The sequence below is a fragment of the Meles meles genome, chromosome 14 (genome assembly GCF_922984935.1).
Source record: "Meles meles chromosome 14, mMelMel3.1 paternal haplotype, whole genome shotgun sequence".
NCBI lineage: Eukaryota > Metazoa > Chordata > Mammalia > Carnivora > Mustelidae > Meles > Meles meles.
In genome coordinates this window covers 6,846,577-6,854,785 of record NC_060079.1, presented here as the reverse complement: position 1 = coordinate 6,854,785, position 8,209 = coordinate 6,846,577, and the positions used below count along the sequence as shown (strand labels likewise).

The 8,209-nt window shown below is 47.8% G+C and overlaps 1 protein-coding gene across 1 annotated transcript in view; it reads left to right on the top strand.

The window, feature by feature from the left end:
• The first annotated feature begins 2,818 nt into the window (after positions 1–2,818).
• Positions 2,819–8,209, top strand: part of SPATA13 (spermatogenesis associated 13) — a 146,146-nt gene continuing 140,755 nt past the window's right edge. The window contains exon 1 of the mRNA XM_045977875.1: positions 2,819–2,993. The gene's annotated coding sequence lies outside the window, so the exon portion shown is untranslated. The remainder of the gene's footprint in view (positions 2,994–8,209) is intronic.

Genomic DNA, 8,209 nt, shown 5'->3' with positions numbered 1-8,209 from the left:
TTTCGGCTCCTAGTCAGTGTCTGGTAGTAGCAGATCATGGAGAGGAACAAAAGTTCAAAGAAGCCTTGGGAGGTTCTCTTTTGTAGGGAGGGTAGAAAGCAGATGTCAACTTTGTTTGCAGGGCAGTGACTGATGGCTGGTCCTGTGGGCAAAGAGAGAGGTCACTACATGAGACTTAGGCCTTTTTACTCAGAAGCCACACTGAAATTCCCCTTGCAGTGATGGAAAATGAAGGAAACTTAGAGACCGCTGGTCCAGATCTCTCATTTAATTGATTAGAAAAATGAGATGCGAAGAAGTTTGGTGATTTACCCCCTTCATGCTTTGGCTAGTGATGGTGCTGAGTGTTAAGCATCCAATACCTCCAGGTCATATCAGTGAGTTTTTTCTTGAACCATCCTGCCTTGTTCCAACAACTTAGCATCTTTTGTCTTGGGAGCTCAAGATTTTCCCTAAAACACTAAAATTTTTGTTTGTTTGTTTATTTGTTTTGTTTTGTTTTTTTAAAGGCAGGAACTAGTAATTATTAAGCCTCTGTGTGGGCTAAGATGCCAGGATTCTTATATGGGCTCAAGTTTGGTATTTTCTGACCAATGCAGAGAGAGAGGGGTTTCCCTTTTCCCCGAGGACACTGAAACTCAGGCAAAAAGGCTCGCCTAGGGTCACAGGTGTCACTGAGGCAGATGCTTCTAACTCTACAGAGCTCCAAGTATTTGAGGGCCAGGACCCTTTAATTCTCCCCCCTCCACCCCCGAACTTGGTTTTGAGTATAGTGTTTTTCTTCACTAGAAAAAGTGTTGCGTGTAAATATTAATAATGATTTCCAAGAAGGTAGAAATGATCCTTTGACACCCAGATTTTAAAAAAAGAAAAATCAAAAATTTTTTCCCCAGATGGATGCTAATTCTAGAGATCGTTAAAAAACTCAGTGTAGCCCTTGAGATTTTTGTTAACAATAGTAGAATAGATATAATTTTTAACATTTATAAGAGCTTCAGGCAGATGTTTTAAAAGTTATATAAAATAAAAATAAAATGGAATATTTTATATTCACCTCTCATGCTATGCCTCCAAAATTTTCCATAGTTTGCTTGCATATTTTTTCTGCTTTAAAAATATATATGCTCCTTGCCAAAAATGTGGGGATTTCAATAACAATTCACATAACAAAAACTTTTGTTCAAATTTCCCCCACTCAGAGTTAATTACCATTAATATTTTGGTGTGTTTGCTTTAATTAATAGACTTTTTTTTTTTTAAAGATTTTATTTATTTATTTGACAGAGAGAGAGGCAGGCAGAGAGAGGAGGAAGCAGGCCCCCTGCGGAGCAGAGAGCCTGATGCGGGGCTCGATCCCAGGACCCTGAGATCATGACCTGAGCCGACGGCAGCTGCTTAATCCACTGAGCCACCCAGGTGCCCCTAATTAATAGACTTTTTTTTAGAGCAGTTTTAGGTTTACAGAAAAGTTTTTTTCTGTAAAGGAGAGCTCCCATATACTAACCCTCCCTCCCCCCCAGTTTCTCCTATCATTGACATCTTACATAAGTGTGGTACATTTGTTAGAACTGATGAGTCAATATTGATACATTATGATGAACAGGTTTACATTCCAGTTCACTCTTTCTGTGGATTTTGACAAATGCATAACCACCTGAAACCACCATTTGATATTATACAGAATAGTTTTTCCACTATTTAAAAAAGCATATATAAAGTTAATTTTGACTCTTCATTGGGTAATTTAATCGTTTTATGTTTTTTAGTTTAAAAATAGTTGTTATGGTTCTTTAATTATAAAAATAATCCACGTTTAAAGTAGTGTTGGTGGATAAAAACCGTTTAAATGAATCACCTAAAAACTGGCACTTATTTCAAGAATATGTTTACAAGTTTCATTAGTTGCATGTAAACAATCAACATTGTTGATTGTTTGGGGTCCACATCCTCGCACAGAAGGGCTTGCTTCGCCTCTGGTTTTCATGTGAAATTACTGATTACCCTTTGGGCCACAAGGAAAAGGTAGTGCTTTGAGTGGGCTCACTAAACAGTACAGTAAGACTTGCCCTAGTTCCTGGAGAGAAGTGTAGTTTTATAAAAATCCACACGCAGTGTTTCCTTTGCTCAGAAGTGAGCACAGCCTCTGCTCCTTCGCATAAAGAGAACTTCAAACCGAGGCAGAAGTGGGGCAAGTGGACTGGGGTACGGGGAGGGGGGGGTGGGTTGCTTGGGCGACCAGGTGGCTCCTCCTCCTGGGCTTGTGAGGCTGGGGGTTGATGGGGTTGGGGAAGAGACTGGCTGAGGGGGGCCCGGCGGGGGGTGGTGGTATGGGGTAGTCTCTGGGAGTGGTTGGAAGTGAGTCGGGCTCGGGGTGTAGCTGAGGGCAAGAGGAGCAGGAGTTGGGGGCAAGTGTAGCAGGGCCAGGGGCGTGACTGGGGGGATATCCTGATGGGAGATGAGGGATGCCTTGAGGGGCTGGGAATGGCTGGGAAAATGGTGGGAGAAACCGGGCTGTTGGTAGGGACGGGCTTGGCCGGGTCTCCGGGCAGGGGTCGTGGCAGGGCCGGGGTGCGTTGGGTGAGTGTGGTCGGGAGCATGGCCTAAGTGGACAGAAAACGGGTCTGGAGGCGTGGCCGAAACGGGTCGGGGGCGTGGCCTGGAGAGGAAACGCTCTCCGGGCCGGGGGAGTAGAGGGAGAGCCGGGCTGGGGGCGTGGCTTAGGCGTAGCTTTAAAATGGGCTGGGGGTGTGACCCGAGGCGGGTTGGGGGCGTGGCCTGGTAGCCGGGCGGCCGCGGTGCGGGCGGGATTCAGCGCCGCGCTTTCTCTGGCAGCCGCCCCGCCCGCCGCCCGCCCAGAGGCAGCGCACCGGAGCAGAGGCTTCGGCGAGAGCCCGGCGTGCTCCGAGCTCCGTGGGACTTGGACCGGCCCTGTGTCGCAGGGACGTCTTGGATCCTCTGGCTTTGGAGGCTCCGCCGAGTGGGAGCCGCACGAGGTGAGGCTGCACCCCGGCGTGCGTCTCTGCGGGGCGCGCGCGGGGCTTGGGGGCAGGCGTCTGGGGCTGTTAGCCCGGAGCCGGGGGAGAGGAATTAGCCCCAAGCGACGGCTTTCATAGCCCGAGGACGCCCTCCTCCGTCCTGCATCCTCCTGGCGGCTTCTCGGGGCAGCCCTAGCTGCCCACCTGTTGGTGCCCTGCAGTGGTTGCTCGGCGACCCCCCCAACCCCAGGTTCAGCCAGCGGCGTTGACCCCGGGGAGCGCGTGCAGCGGGTGCTCCTAGAAGAGGTCGTCTCCAGCGCGACCCGTTCGGGGATTACCCTGAAACTTTACCCCGAGCTCCCGACTCGTTGGGCCTGGCCTTCGAGGTTGCGCGGGGAGGGCGGACAAAGGTTCGGGAGCCTGGTGCGGCCGGTGTTCCCTTCACAGCTCCGCTCCCACGGGTGGCGCCACCGGTGTCTCCGGCACCGGCCCGGGTCTGCTGTAGCTGGTTGCCCTGGAGCGGATGCGGTCCGAGAACTTAGTTTTGAAAGCAGGATTCTCCTCAGGTCCCAGCTGCGTCTCATTTCACGAGAAAGACCGCTGGGACTTGGTGTCTGTCGCCTCTGAATTAGAAGGTTTGCTGGAGTCGGCTTGGTTCCACTTGTGGTTGACGTGGTGCGGGAATTTGCATACTGGCCCCAGGAAGGTAGGAACCAGCAGTGCTGCTCACGTCAGGGGGAACTCAGGTGACCTGTGCTGGCTGGCGGGCCACCCATCTGACTGTGTAAAGTTACAGAGCCTCAACAAATATCCCCTCCCTCCAAACGCCAAAAAACAAACCAAACCAACAAACAAAATACTCTGGTTAGTTGCTTCGCCTCACTGGATGATAGTGTTAATAATAGAACAATAATTTGAATTTAGTGAACACTTATTATCAAGGCTATCCAAAATCAACCCTCCCCCCCCCCAGGTTTTCTCTGCACCTCCTCTCATTTACTGTGTTGCCTGGTGTTTTCATTCCCACAACCCCCCTTCAAATCTCCCAGTTCTTTGCTTTCCTTTGCTAACAGGCACAGAAATCTCACTCCATTTTATTTTTGCACCATTCATAACAAATGCATCTTTTCTTCATGTCCCCCAACTTGCAAACCTTCTCATTCCATTGTTCTCCTGGTGCCTGTTAATTATGCGCTCCTCCCTGTGCTACCCTCGTTCTCTGCCCCCACATCCTTTATAGAGTTTTATGTGACTATTTCTTATACGATATTGTAATTTTCAGTTACCTCCTTTGGCCCCCAAATTTGCCATCTTCCAACCAGGATAATTATGTTTTTTATTTGTGCTGTGCCTGTGCACCGGTGTTGCTTCTCTCCCCAATTTCTCCCACGTGGTGCTTTCTTGCCTTTTACCTACTTCTCGACAAGTGCTTTCCCTGCTGCTGCCTTCACAGCAAGCCTTGTTTCAGTTCCTTTGGTTGTGAATTTCCTACGCCACCACCATCCCTAGGTTCCCTTTCCTCTTTTACAATCAGTCCTCCATTACGTTGCAGACATCTTAATTTCAGACTGCCTGAAAAGGGTCCGGAGGTGGAGGGAGGGAGCCTCTACCTTTCCCCAGGAGTACCCTGGGTTTCAGGACCTTCCCATCTGCTCCAGTATCATATACATAGTTACTGGATTATGTTAATATTGATATCAATATGAATATACTTATCAGTTAGTCTGGGCCAGGCCCTCTTCTGAGAGATCTACATGCACTAATACCTCATTAATCCTCCTTACATCCCTGAAATGTAGATACTATTACTCTCCCCATTTTACAGATGAGACAAGAGAGGCTGAGAAGTAACAGGCCCAATTTCTCAAGGCTCTCTAGTGGCAGAGCCCTTCTTGCCAGGTGCTGAACTTCTATGCTTATAGGAACTTCTGAACTCAGACATAGGCTGGGATTTGGCTTTGGAAATAAGGTCATGAATTGCACGTTTTATTTAGTCTGCAGTTTACAATTGAGGGCATATTATCTATACCTATAGAACAGTGCAGGGGGAAAACAGTGCAGGGGGAAAATGCCTGATGTCCTTTGGAAAGATTGGGGACATTGTCTGGGCTGACTGTCAATTCAAGCTTGCTTTCAGTTGGCTTCCTGAAGAGAATACATTGGTCCCCTTAGCTACAGGAAGGCTGGAAGAGAGATGGTTGCCAGCAGTCTCCTGTGCACTGGGAGTTTGAGATTCACTTTGGCTAGTTGGCCAGACCTCTAGGGCCCCCCTGATAGCCCTGTGATTTTATGAGTCTCATTTATTTCTATTTCATTATGGAATCTCAAAAGCTTGTTCAAATATTTCCTTGTTGGTCTTTACCTTCCTGAAAGTCAGAGGCAAATATTTCCCTTTTTGCAGCTACTGAGGCAGAGTGTAGGTAAAGTTTTATACTTTGATATCTGGAAGGGATCTTACGCTCCACAGATGAGGAAACTGATCCAGTGAAGTAAAATGACGTCTCCAAGGGAAAGCAGCAGAATCCAAAGGATGGGATACCTGGGCTTAGATCCCAGATCTGTTGATCTTTGGTCCAGGGCTCCTCATGCCTGCCTGTACAGCTTGGTGGGCTGATCTGTCTGCTTGCTGCTGAAAACAATGAGCCTTCTTTCCTCTTCCTTTCCTGAGCTAAGAGGCTCTGCAAGGATTCATTTAAAATAGAAATGTCAGGGTTTTCTGGGTGGTTTTTTTTTTGGTCTGAAAGCTAAACACTTAAAATGTTTGCTTTTGAAATATGTAATGGCATAAATGGGATCATAAAATCATGGAAGTATAAATTCAGAGGTTTTAGAAAAGTAATTTTGTTATTTCCAAAACATCAGGAAGGAACACCAAATGTACATTGCTTTCTAGAGGCAAATCATATAATACATGGGCGTTTGAAGATCTGTAACTGTAATGTTTAATTGCATTTTCCATTTGCAGACAGAAATGCATTAGGCACAAAGTGCTCATATGATTTCCTTGATCCTTGCATCTCAGAGAAACAAGTGAAGGGACAGAGTGTGTCAGGTTAGCTTTTGTTTCTGTGTTGGCTCTGCCATGCTCTCCCTCTTCTCTGGGACTGGGATTCCCACCTAAGCCCTCCTGATTCCCAGCTCCTACCTTTCTATTTCATCTCTTCCCGCCAGGAACCCTCAGGGAACCTGGAGGGTAGTATTTACCCACGCTGCTCAACTCATTCTGTATCAGTCTTTCTCGACAGAATTAAACTCTAATGCCCTAAGGTACACATCGTATGTAATTAACTTCTCTGATGCTTCTAGAATGAGAAGGGCAGTTAGGTTCCATCCTTGGGAGAATTGAGGGAAAAGTCGCTCAAGTTGTCCTCTGTGTTCTGCGGTTGAGATGAGGATCATTCTAACTGAAGAGCAAATTAGATTTCTCTGCTCCCCTTTCCCAGCTGAGAAAATGGAGGTGAAGGACTTTTTCATGGCCAGAGCCTCATAGTAAGTGACAAGAATGAGATTGGAGCACTGGGCTGCCTGGCTCAGGAGATCTGGGTGTATGCTTCCATGTGTCTGTCTCCTCTGTCCCTTGTCACTCCCTTTGGCTACACTCTTTTGCAGAGGCTTTTCCGAACTAGAAGGTTCCTGTCTAGTGAGCTGCAGATGTAACATTGGCGGGGGAGGTGGGGGGGCAGGCTCATAAGAGTTTCAGGGCCCATCCCTGTCTGTCTCACTTGGGGTGCACATGGCGCTTTGTCACTGCCTGAGAGGGCCCTGGGAGCTGCTGCCATGCCATGAACGGAAAGAGGATGATATAGATTTCTAATACATGACAGTGACTGTGGTCAGAATGTCCACGTTTGTGGCTGCAGGTAATATTGCATCCTTTTGCCCTAATATTCCAAACGTCCAGGAGACAGAACTGTTACCTCACCTTCACCAGGACCTTGAAGGACTAGATTTCTTGGTCAGATATAACCTCTTCCCGTTTCCCTGCAGTAGGACCATTCTGTGTCATTGTGGAAGAAATGAGAACTCAACATTATAATTTCAGGGACCATGTGCCTGACTCAAAATATCTTTGGGCGCTCTTGCCTGCCAGATCTGGACTGGAACCTTCCCCTGCCTCCCATCCTCACTCTCTGGAGTCAGCCAGGTTGGGGAGCTCTGAGAGGACTCTGCATGGCTAACTTGGAAGAAGAGGGCAGCCAGTCTTTCCCCCAGCCCCCACTGACACCATGACAGAGTTTGTTCCCTGAGACTGGCAAGCTGTCCTTGGAGAAAAATAGAACCCAGGTCTGAAATGACCAGACAGACTGGAAAGGGTTGTTGGTGGAGGGAGGCAGCCCGCCGGAAAGTGGGAAACTGCGATCTTTGCTCATGGTCTAGGGCAGATGCAAGGGGAGGGCGAGTCCAGGATTTTATTGTCTTAAAACAGAGGGACAGGAGGCAGGGAATGAGATGTGTTCCTGCTACTGGAACTTTGATCACAGTCTTTTGTAGAAATTATCGTTCTATATAAACAGAGAGCAGTCTTGTACTTGAGTGTTAAAATTACAATTCAGTCACACTAAACACATTTCTGAGGTCAGGCCCTAGTATTTAACCACGATGTATGGTGAGAGATGGCGTCCCGAGTTCTGAAACAACTTACACACATACGTTGAGACACATCCAGCTTATACACTGAAATCAGCTGTAGCTGTGAGAAAACCAGCTCCTACTTGAGAAATTTGCTCCATTCCCACCCTTCCTGGTAGAATGGCGTGCTCACATGTGCATGCTTATTGTGTACCTTTTATGTGCCAGGCCTGTGCTGGATGGGGAAGATGGAAAGAGTCCTCAGAAACAGCTGGGGTCCTCAAGGAAGCTCACATTCCTGTCCGGTGGGAGAGGTAGATGTGGGAAAGGAAAAGTCTTGAAATGTGTAGCAGATATGGTGATCAGCTTGTGAGGAGGGGGTTTAGGGAGCACATGAGAGATCTAAGATCCAGGAAGCCTTCCTGGAGGAAGAGTTAACTTCAGTCTGGGCTGAATGGGATGAGCAGATTGAGGAAGGAGCTGACAGAGGGAGGCATAATGCAGGTGGATTCAGCCAGATTGAGTAAGCACAGGTGGGGAGACAGACTTAGGCTCGGGGACCCTAGGGATTCTGAACACTTCTGCATGGCTATAGATCCCAGCTTATCGTTTATGACTGTTGTGTGTCTAGAGCAGTGGTTTGGCCTGAGTATCACTTGGGGATT